At 52.8% G+C, this 17,582-nt stretch overlaps 1 protein-coding gene across 1 annotated transcript in view; it reads right to left on the reverse strand.

Moving 5' to 3' along the window:
* Positions 1-17,582, reverse strand: part of LOC144828917 (cytochrome P450 2J2-like) — a 433,018-nt gene that overhangs the window by 76,328 nt on the left and 339,108 nt on the right. The gene's annotated exons all lie outside the window — the stretch shown is intronic.

Here is a 17,582-nt window from a genome sequence, read left to right on the forward strand (position 1 = left end):
TAAAATACAATCATATAAGAACCTTGATATGCTTAGATCCTGCAAATGTGCGAAACAAGAAGATTATAAATGAACATAGGATAGCAGCAACATGGATACAGTAAATGCAAAGGAGATCCAATATTTTTTTATAGAATGGAAAAATTAGGATTCACTGGTTGCCAAAGTACCATGATCTCTCATAATCCTTAATGCAGAATGAATAAAAGTGATAACAACATGACAAATAAATTCGGACGGCAGACATTGTAAAAGCTTCATACTCTGTCGGGCTGAATTACAATTATTAGACAATAAAACTGGTATCGAAATGTGACTTATGGGGCAGGGTAGAATCTTAAAGAACATGAAGTGCATAATACATTGTGGGCTAATAGTGTCGCAAGAGAAGCAGGGCAAGGACGAATATCAAGAACCCTGTTGAGCGAAAGCGACCACATAATAGATTAGATAATTGACGGTTCGTAGACTAGAACGCGTCAAATAAAATCTATGTTCCTGATTGGGATCAGCACTAAATATGGTGCGACTCCTTCTGAAACAACAAGCTCCATGTAGGAACGAATTGTATTCATGGACTGTGGACTTTTGCATACCTTATGGAATTGCGATGAGCGAGGAAGAAAGAGCGGATCAGAGACTTGGGGCTGATTACGATGGCGGACGGACTTCAGTCCTCCCGCCATCGTTTCGTATTTGGGACCGCCCACCTACAAGGAGGCAGTCCACATATCGTATTATGATGATACCGCCACCACGGCGGTCACATTCCCTAAATTTTGTATTGCGGCAGGGATGCGGTCAGCAGCCCCCACCGCAATACAAAAATAGGGTGTTGACATATCCCTGCATTACGTGGCAGACACCATGCCTGCCACATGGTTCAGGGATATGTAGGCAGGCACCATAGGTGCCCCAGGGCCCATGTTCTAGGCCCAGGGGAAGGGGGAACTTTGGGCCCCAAATTCATTTCCGCCAGCTGTTTTGCAGCGGGTTGACCGCCGCAGAACGACTAGAGATATCGTAATTCCTACAGCGGTGCCTGACAGCCACCGCCACCATTCAGGGACTACATGGAGGCCTGATGTGCGGGCGAATCACATCCACACGTCAGGACCGTGGCGGTCAGTATTTCCGACTGTCACGTTTGCCCGCCATTGTAATCTGGCGGGCGGACATCCCTGTTACGATGGCGGAGGGACTCCCACCGACAGCCTGTCAGTGGCGGTCCCTCCACCATCGTAATAAGGCCCTAAGTGGGCACAGTGAACTCTTTCAGTGTGTGATATAACTGAGGGACATCCAAAACTGAGAAAGATTTCTTCACAAATGCTAACCAAGTGATATTATTTCTATGACAAAGTTTCATTCAATCTACTAAAACACAGCGTGAAAATTTTGTAAAAGGGGAACTCCAGATCTTAGCCCACAAAAGATGGAGTGCTAAATTCACCATATCCTCGATGTACAGGAGGCCAACCTCTGCAAAGGTTACTAATTACGTATGGTTTGCATTCATATTCCAGTACTATATGTGTACTAGTCTACTTGGCTTTTCTCCTATTTATATCAGCAAGGTAGCTCCACACAAGAATTTAAACGAGCAAAAAAAATCTTATGAAACTGTAGTGAAACGTATGTTTTTATTGCATTCTAAAAACGTCTTACAAGGTTAACCTGTGATTCAATTATATTTATGTGTATTTATTGAATTTAATATAGGGCTTTTAATGAAGGGGCTGTACAGTAATGAACGAAATGGTACACCAAAATATATGAAACGATTATAACGTACAGAGCATAGAAATAAACTAGATAAAAAAGAAACTAAGGTAAAAGACAGAAACTAAATCGAATAGTAACGCATTCATTAGTATAATGACACCTCCTTTCTATCCCTTGAAATGAAGATTGTAGAAAAGATGGAAGATGGAAGTGACACGTTCTTGGCTCATAGTTCATAGGTGACATACGTCACAAACAGTGAAACGTCATACTCTGAAAGTACGTAGGTGACAGTGGATATCGATCCCAACCATACAACTTAAAGACAGCCTTAATCCTGCAGCCTGAACCTGAAAGACATTACTACAACATTGACACACCTGTAGGGTTAGAGGTGGAGGGCCCTAGGCCCGCATGTTAGGAGCAGTAAATGACCTGACACAGACACCAGATGAGGGTAGTGGGAATGGCCTCGAGCACGTGCGCTCCGCCCCATTTATTGACAGCGTCATGTGACACCATGACGTCTGTGGTGGGTGGGTGTAAAGGGTAATACAGACACTTGAACACTAGAACGTGTCCATGCTAGGACACTACATCCCTCCCATTTTTTAATTGCAAAGACCCACATTCAGAAATCAACCTGTGGGGAAAATAACATGTATCAGGATGCAGTAAAGTGTTCAGCTTCCGCAGTGTCTTTCAATCCGCCGCTGCTTGGAATCACAGATGGTGTTCAACCTGTTGCGGGTAACATCAGTTCACAGTGGCACCGGTTTGTGGTGCTCGATGGAAACAGTCTGTTGATGACTCTGCGACCAAATTGTCCTCACAGCCCTTCTTTTGCTCACTTCCACGGTGATGGGTGCAGTTAGAGTTCTGGTGGTTCGCCGGGGAATGATGCACGATTTCCGGCCTTGGCCTTAGCTTTATTTGTATTCTGTGTCCTACTTGGCAAAAGGCAGATCCGTTGCAAGGCATCCCTCTCACTAGGATGACCCCTCTCGTCGGTGTTCCCCTGCCACGGGATATCCTTGAGGTCCTCTTTCTCGGATTCGCGCTGGGCTGGATGTGTCCACATCAGTTGTTCCTGCGCCGCCGTCAGTGGGGGTATGGAAGAGACGATGTGTCTCACCTCAGATTCCGCAGCCTCGTCCCAAGGTAGCTGTTGGTTTCTGTCTTTGCTTGCGATGTCTTCGCCCTCCCCGGACCTTTCGGATGGGCGTCGGAGGACCGTCTCTCGTCGCGGGGACTGCGTCCCGGAGGCCTCTGCCCCTGAGTCACCACGGCTGGCATGTGTCCAGTGTCCGTGTGACCCCAAAGGTGGATGTCACTAACGGTCTCGCTTGCTCCTCTCCGCAGATCCTGGGTGTGCGGAAACATCGTCTGTCAGCTGGTCTTCTTTGCCACTGGTGTTCTTCCGGCCTCGTGTTCCTCGCACCGTTGTCCTGGCACTTGTCACCTTACTTCTCTTCGGGAGTGAGTGGTCTTCGTCTTCCTGCACTCCTCTCTGTCTTTCCTTAGTTGTTTCCCTGTGAGGACGTTGCTTCGCACTGACTTCTCCTTCTACTCTTAACTGTGGCAACAGGCCACATGGATATACTTTCTTCCTTTTCACGGTGGCAAACGTGCCACTCAGATCTCTCCTTTTCTTCCTTCCTTTTCGCAGTGGCAGACGTGCCACTCAGATCTCTTCTTTTCTTCCTTCCTTTTCGCGGTGGCAGACGTGCCACTCAGATCTCTTCTTTACTTCCTTCCTTTTCGCGGTGGCAGACGTGCCACTCGGGTCTCTCCTTTTCTTCCTTCCTTTTCGCGACATCACTTGGACCGATCTTGTGTCTTCTCTTCTGACCTGGGTCCTCCATGCAGTGCGCGCACTCTGCATGTGTACCCCTGGTCTTGTCCCCGTCGGGGACACTTTCTCCTTCTTCCTCAGCAGCCAGAGTTGGTGTCGCGAACCTTCTTTTCTTGATGCTTTCTTTTCTTGATGCTTGTTGGTGACGTTCGGGGGTCCATGTTTGTAGACCTGTTCATGGTTGAACGTCCTGGACCGGTTGGTGGTCCACTTCTGCCGATGCCTGGCAGGTTGCTTTCGGTCGTCCTGTCGGACTTTGCGCTACAACAGTTCCTGGGGACCCGTTGTGGGTCAGCACTTGATGGGCGATCATTCTGCGGATCGGCTCCTGGGAGGCGCCATGGATCTGTCGCGGGTCGGCACTTGATGGGCGATCGTTCTGCGGATCGGCTCCTTGGAGGCGCCATGTCGTGGGGTCGTCCGCGAAGATTGTTCTGCGCGATGGCGCCGCATGCATTCTTCTTTCTGCTTGCGGTGGCTGTGCGTCGCCACGTGGCGCGTTGTTTGCGCACTTACTGTTCAGGGTTCTGGGACGCCTGTTGCAGGACGTTGGGTACTTGCTGCTTTGGCTGTCGTCAGGTACTTGATGCTTTGGACCGTTGGCGGGAGTAGTTGATGCTGCGGTGAGCGCCTGTGGCCACAAGGCGTCGCTGCTCTCTCCGTCCTTTGATCGCGGCAGTCGTTTCCCTGGACGTTCTTTTAGTGCTTGGCAGTCGTTTCCTCCAGACGTCAGTGCTTGGATGCTTTGTGAGGCATTGGTGCCTTTTCCCACGTCGCGTTGGAAGTGGCAGCCGCCGACTCCTTGCTGGTGTGGGTGTCACTTGCGCTGTTGCGCAGTTACTTGCTGCGGGAGTTTAGATGCTTGCTTGCTGCGGGAGTTTAGATGCTTTCCCTGGGGGCGCTACTCAGTCTGATGCCCCTTTGCTGCTGCTGATTGGGCTTGCGTTGTGCAATGCTTGTTTTGGTACTGGTGGATGTAAGTGCACTTTTGCTTTCGGCCACTGGGTGGCAGTGTTGCTGGATTTGGTAGCCGACTGTCTTGTGGGTCTTGTCTTCCCTGAGGTGCACTCTACTGTTTCACTCATTGCCCAGGGGGCTGGGGCTGCTGCTGGGAACTCGTTTCCAACTGTCCTCCCGGTGAGTCTTTTTCCTTTTCACTTTTGGGGGCAGAAAGGCACAGGCGCCTCACAGTTGGTTGATTGCTGCAGAGGGGCACATGTTCAGGTTCTTGCCGGGTGCACCGGCACTTTCACTTTTAGAGATGTGGCACATAGGAGTGTCTGTGCGTGGCCGCCAGTGTCCCTACGCACAGTTAGGGTTGCTTTCAGCAGTGCTGGCCGCTTATAGGCGTTTTCATTATTCTGGCAGGTGGGGGCATATTTGTGTCAGCGCCCGCGGCGTTCAGCTCCACTTTTTTGCTTGCAGCCCACCCCCGCAGCTCCTCATTGCACCCGCTGCGCGGGGCGGGGAAAAGTCGACACTGCCCTCGGAGCTTACTGGCTCTGTTCCGAAGCTGTCCTGCTGCACTCCGGGGGCTTGGGAGAGGGGCTGATGATTGCGGCAGTGTGGTGTGTCACTGTGCGGGGTGAGCTCCCGCTTGTGGGGGCATTGGGGTGTAGATGCTTCCCTCAGGTGAGGGGGGGGGAAAAGCGCGTCGCTCCTCTCACTGTGCCTTCGGGCGGGGACGCTTGAGGCAGGCCGCGGGTAGGCTCCGCCGGCTCTGCTTATTTACCGGCTGCTGCAGGCTCCACTTTCCGGTCTCCCGCCGCAGCAGCTTTTCCTCCCACACGCTGCGCGGCGGAGACTCGCCATGTACCTCGCAGGCCGCGGGTAGGCTCCGCTGGCTCTGCAGTGTCTTTCCTCGCGGGGGGTGCCGTCGGCAGGCCGCGGGTGGGCTCCGCTGGCGCTGCAGAGTCTTTCTTCGAGGTGTCGCTACCGGCGGGCCACGGGTGGGCTCCGCTGGCCCGGATCACATTGCGAGGGGGGTCGGGAGGCGGTTAGCTACTCCGCTCCCTCCCCCTCGTAGTCTTTGGTGATTGCGGGTCCGGCCGCACTGTATTTCACGCCGTCTGCAGTCTCTGTGCCCCGCCGCTTCTAAGCACACACGCGGCGGGGGCGGGGGACGACTCGGGCAGGCCGCGGGTAGGCTCCGCTGGTCCTGCTTATTCAGAGGCACAGTTCATGGCGGGCACTTCGCCCCTGGGGCTCACCTTCGGCCGGCGGGCCAGATGCTCCGTCGCGGTCGCGGCGGGTGGGCTCCGCCCGGCCCGTGCACCTCTCCGGTGGGGGTCTTCAGCCTCGCGGCCGTCGCAGGTGGGCTCTGGGCGGTCCGCTGTTGCTTGGTGGCATTCGTTGGTGGCGGTCGACGCGGGTGGGCTCCGGTCGGCGTGCTGTGGGACTCCCGGTCACTGCGGGGCTCCGACGTGCCCACCGGCTTCTCGGCGCGCTGCACCCTGCTGCAGGGGATGCCCTCTAGGCGGGCAGCTCTCTTCCCCTTTTTCTTCTTGTTTAGCCGAGGGTAGTGGCAGGCATGGGCTGCACTACCGGCCTCGTCGCCAGTGTAGTGTTGGGGAGGGCCCTAGGCCCGCATGGTGAACAGCAGCACAGACATGCACACAGACACCAGTTAGGGGTAGTGGGAATGGCCTCGAGCACGTGCGCTCCGCCCCATTTATTGACAGCGTCATGTGACACCATGACGTCTGTGGTGGGTGGGTGTAAAGGGTAATACAGACACTTGAACACTAGAACGTGTCCATGCTAGGACACTACAACACCCACAAACGTTCCGTTATAAAGCATGCCAGAAAAGTCGTAAAGTGAAGGATCTGATGCATGCATTGGTCAGGAGAGATCAGTTTTACAGCCCGCGAACATTTATGGGCCAAAAGATGTCTCTAAAGGTTAGGAAGTTGGTATATCATTAAAAAAACAACTGAAATTCACTGAAAAATAAAGTCAAGGTTCAGTTACAGATGTGAGGGAGATGCATTGATGTGTTTATCTCAAAACCTAAAAACAGATGCAGAAAACAGCTTTTAAATCTGTATTGAGATATTCTAGCACAAAAATACATATGAGCCATTTTTCCACACACATATCAAAATAATTCTGTAAAATACTTCTAAAAACGGTGTTCCAAAAATAGTGAAAAATAGTGAGAACTGTGCAGTGCTCGTGGTGTGCCAACCATGCATGAAGTGTCCGGGTTGAGGGGGGGGGAGGGGCTAACCTCATCCTCCCAAATGCTCTGAATGTTACCTCTACCACACTATGAAGTTTAAGTGTCAGAAACAATCACAAAACACTTTCAGAACAGCAGCTTTTAAGAGATTGCATGACCTTGTTTGCAAATCTGCTTCATTTGGGATACAAAAAATACATAAGGCATCACAACCTAAGGAATGCAGAAATACAGAGAAAAAGACAGATGATGCAGCCTCTAAAACAAACCCAGACAAAGCCAATGGTTCTTCATGGGTTTTTTAGAGTAGTGAATACGGTTTTTCATTGATTGACGACTTTGTGTTTGGGTGGAGGTGAATAGGTGAATGAGTCAAAGGCTTAATGAATGGATGAATATGTGAGTACACTGATAAACACAGACGGATTAACGAATTTAGCTTTTGAGTGCTTGGGTTATGGAATATATTAATTTGTGAATGGGTGGTTGGGTGAATGGGTGGGCAGGTGGGTGGATGAATGAATGATGAGCGTACATGGTTGAATGTGTGAATGCACCAACCACATTCATTCCATATATATGCGTTCCTCCATGAATTCACACATTCATCCTATGAACCATTCGTTATCAATCAAGTCATACATTATTCATTCACCTATGTCCATATGCTCATGTATGCATGTAGTATGATTGCATGTTTGCCTACATGTGTTCAGTTTACACCAGTATTAGTCTGTTTGTGTGTGTTTGTACGTCAATTGGTGTGAACAGTGACCAAGTCTATGTGTGCTAAAATGCTTATAAGTGTGGGGTTGTGTGTATGGGGGTCTGAATCAGAATGGCTGCTGGTTTTTATTTTTTGTTGCCCTTATACGTCAATTGGTGTGAACAGTGACCAAGTCTATGTGTGCTAAAATGCTTATAAGTGTGGGGTTGTGTGTATGGGGGTCTGAATCAGAATGGCTGCTGGTTTTTATTTTTTGTTGCCCTTATATATCTTGGTCTGTAGGTGTATGAATGCCAGTGATTGGTATGCTCTGCATGTGGACATGAATGTCCGTCGGTGTCTCCATGTTGGCCTAAGTATGTGTGATTCAGAGTTTGAAGGTGGGCTTTCTGGTATATATTGGTGCTTGAATGTGCACAGGTGCCTGTATGTGAGCTGTTCTGTTTATATTTGTGCATGCCTTTAATTAGTGGGTGTTTATTTACTTTTGCACGTGTTGTGACTTAAATCTGCATGTAAGCACAGAAAAATGGTGTGTATGTTGGGTGTCCGCATGGACCTTACGTTTCTGTGTATGCACTGTTCAATAGCAAAACCTATTTATTGTTTTTGACAAGCAAGTTTCTTTCTGGGTGGGGGGTTGGAGAGGTTACACAGTCTGTCACTTCGTCCTCACAGGTGTCTTAATATTTCATTAGCATTTTTAAGAACAGCTCACTCTCCATTCAGCCCCAAAAAAGGAGAGGTGTAATAATATACAAAGTAAAATCAAAATACTGGCAGAAGAGACAGCATTACACCTTTCAGTGTACACATAGTGCCCACACCGCCAGCGCTCGCTCCGCACTGCGCATTATACTTATATACCAAGGAAACCATGAGACATATTTGTGGGAAAGCAGTGCTGCAGGTTTATTTAGTACAACAAGTAGCTGATAAGGTGGGTCATCTTACAGGCGATCCAATGCGGCAGCCCCTCGCTGACCCGCATGCCTAAGGAGCCATCTTGCACGGCGAGACGATGCTCTGACGGTGCAGTAAATTACCATTTCGTTATACTCCCGCCCCCCCTGTCAGGGCAGAGCGATGAGGCACACCCCCGGTCGGTTCAGGCCCCCCTGACCGCCCGAAGGACTAACGGGGCGCCGACGCTGTTTCCTGGAACCCCCTCGGCTCCAGGTTCTTGTCTCAGGCACCCTTACTGTGCCAGGCAGAGGTATCTAGACTGTATCCTTCTGCCGCAGAGGTACCCCTACTGTCCATCTGCTTCCAGATCGCCCTGTGACTCCGCCTGCAACACAAAACATGACCATTAAAAATTCACAACTTTCGCCCGTCGCTCTGCAGCTGGGTCAGGGTTCAGGGTGGGATCAGCGCAGAGCCTCGGGAACCAGGCGCAGGAAAGAGAGGCCGCGCACATTTGCTGCGCCTGCTTTATACAACCGGGAATGCCCCATCCCCAGGTGAGCCCTCCCCATTGGCTGTTAGCGGGGAGGGCGGCTCAGAGGGGTTGTTGTGCAACCGGGAACGCCCCCATCCCCAGGTGAGCCCTCCCCATTGGCTGTTAGCGGGGAGGGCGGCTCAGAGGGGTTGTTGTGCTACGGGCTCTGCTTGCCCGTCGTGTGGGACTAGGGCGCTGTCCCGCCCATGCTCCCCTGCGTGTCGCGCGGGCAGCGGCTTTCAGTCAGACCTGTAGTGTCTTAACTACAAAAGGCACGGACTCAGGATCGGGTTACTGGCATGCTTTACTTATCACATCCTCTCTTATTCACTGCTCAACCCTTACTGACTCCTTCCCCTTCACGCCCCTCCTCTTCCTGTGTCTCGCCCTCCTCATACCTCCTCAGCCGAGGAGGTCCTAGTGCCCTCAGCTAAACACAAACATTACAAGACCCTCCCAGGATTTTACGGGCTGGTATCCCAAATTTTGCACCCTCAAAATAAAAAAATTGAGGCCCAAAAAGCTAAATTTGCCGTATTTTTGACAGCCGAAAATACGCCCGTCAGAAACATACCGTGGCCCAGATGTTGGCCCAGCAAACCAGCACTGCACAGCGTGGAAGAGCTTGGGTACAAATGTTTGGTTACAGAATGCAGATTTCAATTTTAAAGCTGCACTCTCTCTGTCCCCACTCACCAGTGGCGGCTCCTCCACTATATGGGAACATCGCGCCTCTGCTTTCAAATAGTACGAGAAACAAAAACATAAAATGATAATAACTTTCAATTATTATCATTTTATGTTTGTGTTGCTTTGCGGGCAGGCAGGTAGGCGGGGCTGCTCTGCTCTTGGAGCAGGGCAGGAGTGGTTTGCCCACTCTTAAGCGCGCAATGACAGGTCGGTCGGCCCTCTCGGGCTGCCCAAACCAATCATGCACACTTTCCCCATTCTCCATGCAGGCTGCATTAAAGCCTGCATGGAGAACATGCCTACCCCTCCAGCCCCTGTCTCAGCACTGTATCACAGCGCTCAGACCAATCACAATGATGCATTGCAGCATTGTGATTGGCTTAGGAAAGGGAGCCTGGCTGCCTGCTTCCTGTTCCTGAAGTCAGAGGCAGGAGAGCAGGAGCAGAGATGTGGGACACGGCGACGGCAAGGTAAGTGAATTATCTATTAATTTCTTTTGCTCAATCGCGATCCCCATGCGACCCCGCACACCCGCCACCTTACCCATGAACTATGCCGGCCATCACTGCTACTCACCACAATGCCGCCATGCTTCCCAGCATCAAATAGATGGTGCTGGAGGGAGTGGTTACTTTAGCACCCTCTGCCTTCCTCACACCTTAATATATGTTGTGAGCAGGGCAGACGGGGCTAAAGAAATAGCTTCCCTCCTACACAATGTATTTCACGCTAATTGTCCGTGATGATAGGTTCTTGGGCAGGAGAGACGGGGGAGAGGGGGGCGGCGAGGCTTCAGACTGAGGAGGGAGTGAGAGATGAGGGTAGATAACTACCACGGTGGGGGTGTAGCAGCCAAAGGAGGCCGGGACAATAACATACCTGTTTAGTCCTGGTCTCCTGCAATCTTTTGTTTTGCTCCTGGCTGTTGGAACAGAGGGAGTGGGAAAACATCTCTCTCCTTTTATTGGCCCAGCAAGGCAGCGCAGGGTCAGTTCAATTCAAATCAATTCAATTAGGCTCTATTTTATTTATTTATTTATTTTACCGATTTGTAGAGCGCGTGGCTGCCCGTAGGCGTCCCAGCGCTGAATGACAAGAACCAGAAGTAGAAGGAGTTTTACGGGAACAACCAGGTTTTAAGTGCTCTTCGGAATGAGAGGAGGTTGGGTTGGGCTCTGATGTCTGGGGGTAGTGTGTTCCATAATTTGGAAGCATTATATGCGAACAGTCGACCGCCAGAGCGGGCTTTCTTAATTCTAGGAACAGAAGCTAGATTGCAGTTTGAGGATCTGAGCGTTCTTTTGGTGGTGTGCGGTGTGATTAGGTTTTGTAGGATTGGGGGGGCCTTACCATGTAGGATTTTGTAAGTAGTGCAGAGCTCTTTGAATTGTATTCTTTCCTGAAGGGTAGCCAGTGCAAGGTGTTCAAAGCAGGTTTGGCTGAGCAGCGGCGATGAGTTCCTGTGAGGAGGCGGGCGGCGGTATTTTGTACTGTCTGGAGCTTTGACAGTACTTTTTTAGGAGCCCCCAAGTAGAGGGCATTGCCGTAGTCCAGGTGTGACAGCACGAGACCATGGATTAGGAGTTTTTGGGATTGTGCAGGGAGTAGGGGTAGAATTTTCCTAGCTGACCGTAGGAGGCTGTGACACACCCCAGCCGTTTTCCTTGCTTGGGCGTGAAAATTGAGGCCTTCATCTAGCCATATTCCTAGGCTCTTAATTTCCTGTTTCGGAACGGGTGGCGTACCCATGCAGGATGGCCATAGGGTTTTGGAATGGTAGAGAGATTTATTGCCCAAGATCATTATCTCTGTCTTGTCGTTGTTCAACTTAAGATGGGAGAGGTTCATCCATTTAGTTATTTCACTTAGACAGGTTGGTCTATACAACCATAAAAGCATTCTAATCATAAAAATCACATCGCTATTAATCACTAAACATTCTAAAACATTTCATTACATCTTGATACTCCATCTTTAGTTTCCTATACAAGTTACTGCTCTGATGTCAGTTACAGTCAAAATATTAACAATAATAGGGGACACCTGTAGAAACAAGTCATATCACTACTACAATATTAATCACAGTTCATGTATAAATAATAATAAAATACACTTATATAAAAAGGTATAGTATATATATATATATATATATATATATATATATATATATATATATATATATATATATATATAATGTATATATGATTAAAATCACCTTCGTGGCGTGCTGGTGTGGTCGCTATTGAGGGGCCTGAACTGTTTGGTGGTTGAGGACATCTCTGATTGGGCCTTAACTGGGGGAGAACGCCAGCCTACTCCCCGTCATCCTCCCTGCAACGAGGAAAAACTAGGACTACCTGTCCCAGCAGCCCAACACTAACCGATGCGCCTGGATCACCTGAGGTGAGTTAGCTCCGCTGGATATTACACCTTGCCGCACCCGCTGGCGCGGGTGCCGCTGCGCGGAAATCACCTTTGTGGCGTGCCGGTGTGGTCACTATTGAGGGGCCTGAACGGTTTGGTGGTCGAGGACATCTCTGCTTGGGCATTAACTGGGGGAGAACGCCAGCCTACTCCCCGTCATCCTCCCTGCAACGAGGAAAAATTAGGACTACCTGTCCATGCAGCCCAGCACTAACCGGTGCGCCCGGATCACCTGAGGCGAGTTAGCTCCTCCCTCTTCCTTTATTTAACCCTCCCCACCATCCGCGACGCGTGACGCGGGCGGCGCCGGACTAAGCCCGGGCAAAGGGCGGGCCATCTGGGGCCGTCAGGGGCCAGAAGAGGCCGGGCCGGGCCACCCCCCTAAAAACCTGTATTGCAGTCAAGTCCTCATATTTCTGTTAGTACACGGTATCGTGATCTGTGTAAATAGCAGAAAGGCACTCTTTATAGACTCCATTGGAACTTGATATACGTGGATACTCAGTATAACACGGATTAACCCTCTGATGACTTAATGTGTGAACCTAAAGTTATTTTACATGTAAGTATTTTAATGTAGCTGTAACAGCGGTTTTTCTTTTAGTTTTCTATTTCTAAATACAGAAACAATTTTCACCAGTTATCAAGGTACAATTTTGTGTATTTATAATTCATACTAGGATTGAGGTGATGTACTGATTAGTTGGTGCTGTTGTGATTCATAACACACCTTAGGTCAGGGGGCGTGGCTTGAGCGCCAAGGGTGATGGCGGCGTGAGCCCTGAGCTCTGTGCCTCTTCCCCTAGTAGATTCTGAAAAAATCGGCGGAGAGCCCGCGTGAACCCCGGCGCTGATCGAGCATACTGTGGTGGCTGGAGAGGCGGGTGTGAGCGGCTGCGGGGGCTGCTTTGAGTGAGCGCGGCCGCCGAACACCGGAGCGGCCGGAGCTGGGGGTGGACGGCGCTCAAGATGGCGGCCGCGACGAAGAACTGAAGACGCAGAGTTTGGCCAGGCCGCTCACAGCGCCGTAGCCCGGTGATCGGGCGCGGCCGCCGGCCACAAGGCATCCTGCGGCGGACCCCCCTAGGACCGGAGAACCCGCCGACCCTGTGAGACGCGGCTGGAATAGCGGGACAGACCGGCCATTGTGGTGCCGCGGGTGGCGGCGCTGGAGGAGGCGGCCGCCCGGATGAGCCTCTGTTGGCGGGTCTGAGGGGCCGCGAACTGTACCAAGAGAGCCAGAGGCGCAGGAGTCTGTCCCGGGCCCCAGCCGAGTACGGAGGTGAGAGGGACGAGACTGTGCAGCAGACCGGGGGGGGAAGGAAGCTGTATAGGAGGGGCGGGCGCCCCCAACCTCCCCACACAGGCGGCGACCCACCGTGGAGAACTGGTGCCACTGAGGGGACCGGGCGGCGTGGCCCGAAGAGCGGCGAAGGAGCGCCAACAGCGCCAGGCTCCCCGGGGCGCAAAAGCACACGCATTGCGGACGTAGCAGAGAGGGGCTTGCAGCAAAGGTCCTGGAGGGCGCGTGAAGCAGAGGGCCGGTTGAGAGCCCTGGTTTCCCCCCCGGGCCACAGCAACAGGCGCAGGAGGGGAGCAGTGGCCACGCAACAGGGCTGCAAAGCCGATTGGAGCCAGAGAAACAGAGGAGGCCCTGAGGGGGCACCGGGCACCGTACAGTCGCCTAAGACAAGGCCCTGCCATAATGGGGAAGCCGAGAGCCAGGGCGGAGGGGGCGGCGACGTCGGATGTAGCGGAGGGTGACCCTGCTGAGCCAACGGACCTGCAGCGATTGCAGGATCGCATCTTGGAGGCCATAACGGCCACGCGCGACACGCTCCACAATGACATTGCGCAAGTGGCGTCGGGGCTCGGCCTGCTCCGGGCGGACCACGATAAGCTGAAGGACAGGGTCAAGGACAATGAGACCACGATAAAATGCCTGGCGCCCGCTCGAAAAGTGCTGGAGAGTAAACTTACGGAAGCCCTGGACCGCATTCAAGCCCTGGAGAGGCGAGCAGAAGACGCGGAAAATAGGAGCCGGCGCAGCAATGTTCGGATTGTAGGCGTGCCGGAGATGGAGGGGACGATGGACATGGTGGCCTATCTTGATGGGTGGTTGAAGACAGTTGTAGCACCGGAGGGGCTGTCGCCATTCTTCACACTGGAGCGAGCCCACAGGGTCCCGTCTGGACCTCCTAAGCCGGGGCTACCGCCCAGACCTATCATAGCCAAGTTGCTACATTACAAGGACAGAGACCTGCTCTTGCAAAAAGCTCGGGACGCTGGCCCATTTCAGATTGCGAACAGCAAGGTCACGCTCTTTCCTTATTTCACCTTTGAAACGCAGAAGCTGCGAGCCTCCTTCCTGACGATTAAAAGGGAATTGCGAACTGAGGGGATTTCCTACTCCTTGCTCTTCCCGGCCAGGCTCCGGATAGTGGTGGACGACAAGACGCTCTTCTTCAGTGCAGCAGCGGACGCTTGGGACTGGTGGGAAACATACAAGGCAGGAACGGATGGCGCCAAGGCACAGGAGGAAAGGGAAAAGGAACGGGAGCGCTCGTCTGCAGGCCCACGGAAATCGAAAAGGCTGAGGAAACGGAAGCAGGGGACGCGCAAGCCAACGGCCTCCCAGACTGACGCTGAACGGAAGGCCGCGTTGCTGGAGGTGGGGATGCTGGCGCGGACTGGGAGCCCCGGCTCTAAGTGTGGTACGGACACGGACACGCATGTGTCGGCCTCAGGATCGGAATCGGACCTCTCTGGCATCCATCGTGCCAAAGGCCCACTGGTGACGCCACAGAAGGCGGAGGAGATCCTGAATGTCTGAACTGCACACAGTAGGCGAGGGGTAATGACTGGGGCACTGGGCGGGGGCCCGTCACACGGCAAACATGAGGGCTGGGGCAGGTCGCCGGGCTCGTAGCCAGACAAATACATGGGGGATTGGGGAAGGGGCGGGGGGGCGGGCGGCGCAGCTCCCTTCAGGACAAGGCCGTGCTCCGTAGGCCCTTAAGGCACCCACGGCTACGGCTGTGTAGCAACAACCTGGGTCATTCAGGTGCGGGAGTTTGGATGGGAGCTGATATCTCGGTATTGGGGCCTGTTCTGGGGAGGGGGGGTTCCACAGTTGGGGTTTGTTTGCTCTCTTTAATGCCATTGACCCTGGGCATGCCAAGGGTTGGGCAGTTGGGAGGTTTTGATTTGTTTGGGGGGGAACCACCACCGTCGAGGGGCTAGCACTGAAGAGTGAATTCCGACAGGATCAATGGGACAATGGCTAATGTGAATCTTTTGAATTGCATAACCTGGAACGTGAGGGGGCTACACACTATGCAGCGTAGACACAAAGTGCATGCCTTTTTAGTGCGGAGGGGAGTGCACATTGCACTGTTACAGGAAACGCATCTCACAAAGCAGGAGGGGACAGCGCTGCAGAGGAGGTGGAGGGGCCAGCTCTTTCACACCTGTTATTCGGCCTATGCTAGGGGAGTACTGATTTGGATCAGGGCAGGCACACCATTCCAACTCACACGTCAGCTGATAGATCAGGAGGGGAGATATGTAGTGGTAGAAGGGAAGCTTAGGGGTAGAGACATTGTGCTGGCTAGTATATATGCCCCAAACATCGACCAACTGGCTTTCTTTGCGAAACTGTCGGGGACGCTGGCTCACTCCCTAGCGGGCCCGGTCCTACTGGGGGGCGACTTTAATTCCATAGCGGACGCTTCCTTGGATAGATCCCACCCCCCGCTGCAGGATTCCCCGGTACACCGACTGTCTAGAGGTAGAAGGGAGTGGCAGGAGAGTTGGGAATTGACGGATGTGTGGAGAGCGCAGCACCCGACTGACCGGGATTACTCCTTCTTCTCAGGGCTCCACGACCTGCATGTCCGATTGGATGCGGTACTGTGTTCCCGGAGTGTACTGTCGTCCGTTACTGGGTCGGAGTACCTATCGAGAACGATCTCGGACCACAATCCACTCTTGGTTCGGCTGGCATGGGTGGCGGAGGCGCCCAGGGTACCGACCTGGAAACTGAGACCCGAGACTCTGGAGGACCCCCTACTTGGTGCGGCCCTGGAGGAGGGGATGGCCCTGTACTTCGCGGAGAATGAGGGGACGGCGGCCACTAGGGCTACGGAATGGGCTGCCTTTAAAGTAGTGATGAGGGGCCTCTGTATTACGAAGTACGTAGGCATGAGGAAGGTGTTGTTGGCCGATCTGGATAAGGCGGATGCCAACCTAAGGGAGGCAGAAAGGAGGCGGCCCGGTCGTCCGGATCTCCAGGAGGGGCTTTGCTCGGCTAGGGAGGCGGTGGCGATCGAGGTGGAGCGGATCCGCGCCTTTGATCATAGACGATATGTGCTGCGATCCCATGTCGACGGTGATAAATCGGGCACCCTTCTAGCCTGGCTCTCGAACCCCACTAAACGCTGCTCTCCCATACTACATCTACAAAATGAGGCAGGCCTAGTGAGGTACACTCAGTTGGGTATAGTTGATGGGTTCCAAAAGTATTATGAGGGCCTATATAAAAGTGCCCCAGGCGACCGGAGGGGAGCGGCCGAGACCTTTTTGGACGGCTTGCCCCTGCAGCGGCTAGAGGAGGAGCAGGCGAAGGAGCTGGGGTTGGACATCGAACTGGGGGAGATTAGGAGGGCAGTGAAGAACATGGCTCGCAACAAGTCGCCGGGGATAGACGGGCTACCCATAGAATTCTACAGTAAATATTTGGATACCTTAGCGCCACGGCTCCAAATGGTTTACAAAGAGGCCAAGGCAGCTGGCCGCCTACCGCAGTCCATGCGTGAAGCAATCGTGGTGCCGCTACTAAAACCCGGCAGGGATGGCAGTAGCCCCGCGTCTTAATGGCCGCTCTCTATGCTCACCGCCGACTATAAGATCTTGAGCTCTATCCTGGCGGCGAGGCTCTTGCCACACATGCCGGGACTGATACACGAAGACCAGAACGGGTTCATACCGGCCCGCAACACCACGATTAACGTTAGGCGACTTGTTCGCCTCATGGATGATCTGGATGGGGAGGTCGGGTCTGCGTTGGTCCTCTCTGTTGACATCGAAAAAGCTTTCGATAGTCTGGAGTGGGACTATCTGTATGCGGTTATGGAACGCTTTGGATTGGGCGCCGGCTACATTCAGTGGACGCGGGTTCTCTACGCGGAGGCAGTGGCAAGGGTAAGAGTTGGGGCGACGGTATCCCACCGCTATCCGGTGGAAAGGGGCACCCGACAAGGTTGCTCCCTGTCCCCTCTTCTGTTCGCGCTAGCTATCGAACCCCTAGCGGCTGAGGCCCGAACGGGACGGCACTTCGCCGGGGTGCGCGCCAGGGATGGGCAGCAGTTCATCTCACTATACGCCGATGATTTGTTGCTCTTCCTGAACAACGGGGCCGCCGACTTGGAGGGCGCAGAGGCACTGCTGGAGCGGTTTGGAGCACTGTCGGGATTAAGGGTTAATTGGCCCAAGATGAGCTTATTCCCACTGCGAGAGGGCACTGCTTGGCTGAGCC

Source organism: Lissotriton helveticus, chromosome 4_1, assembly GCF_964261635.1.
Source record: "Lissotriton helveticus chromosome 4_1, aLisHel1.1, whole genome shotgun sequence".
In the NCBI taxonomy this organism is placed as follows: Eukaryota; Metazoa; Chordata; class Amphibia; order Caudata; family Salamandridae; genus Lissotriton; species Lissotriton helveticus.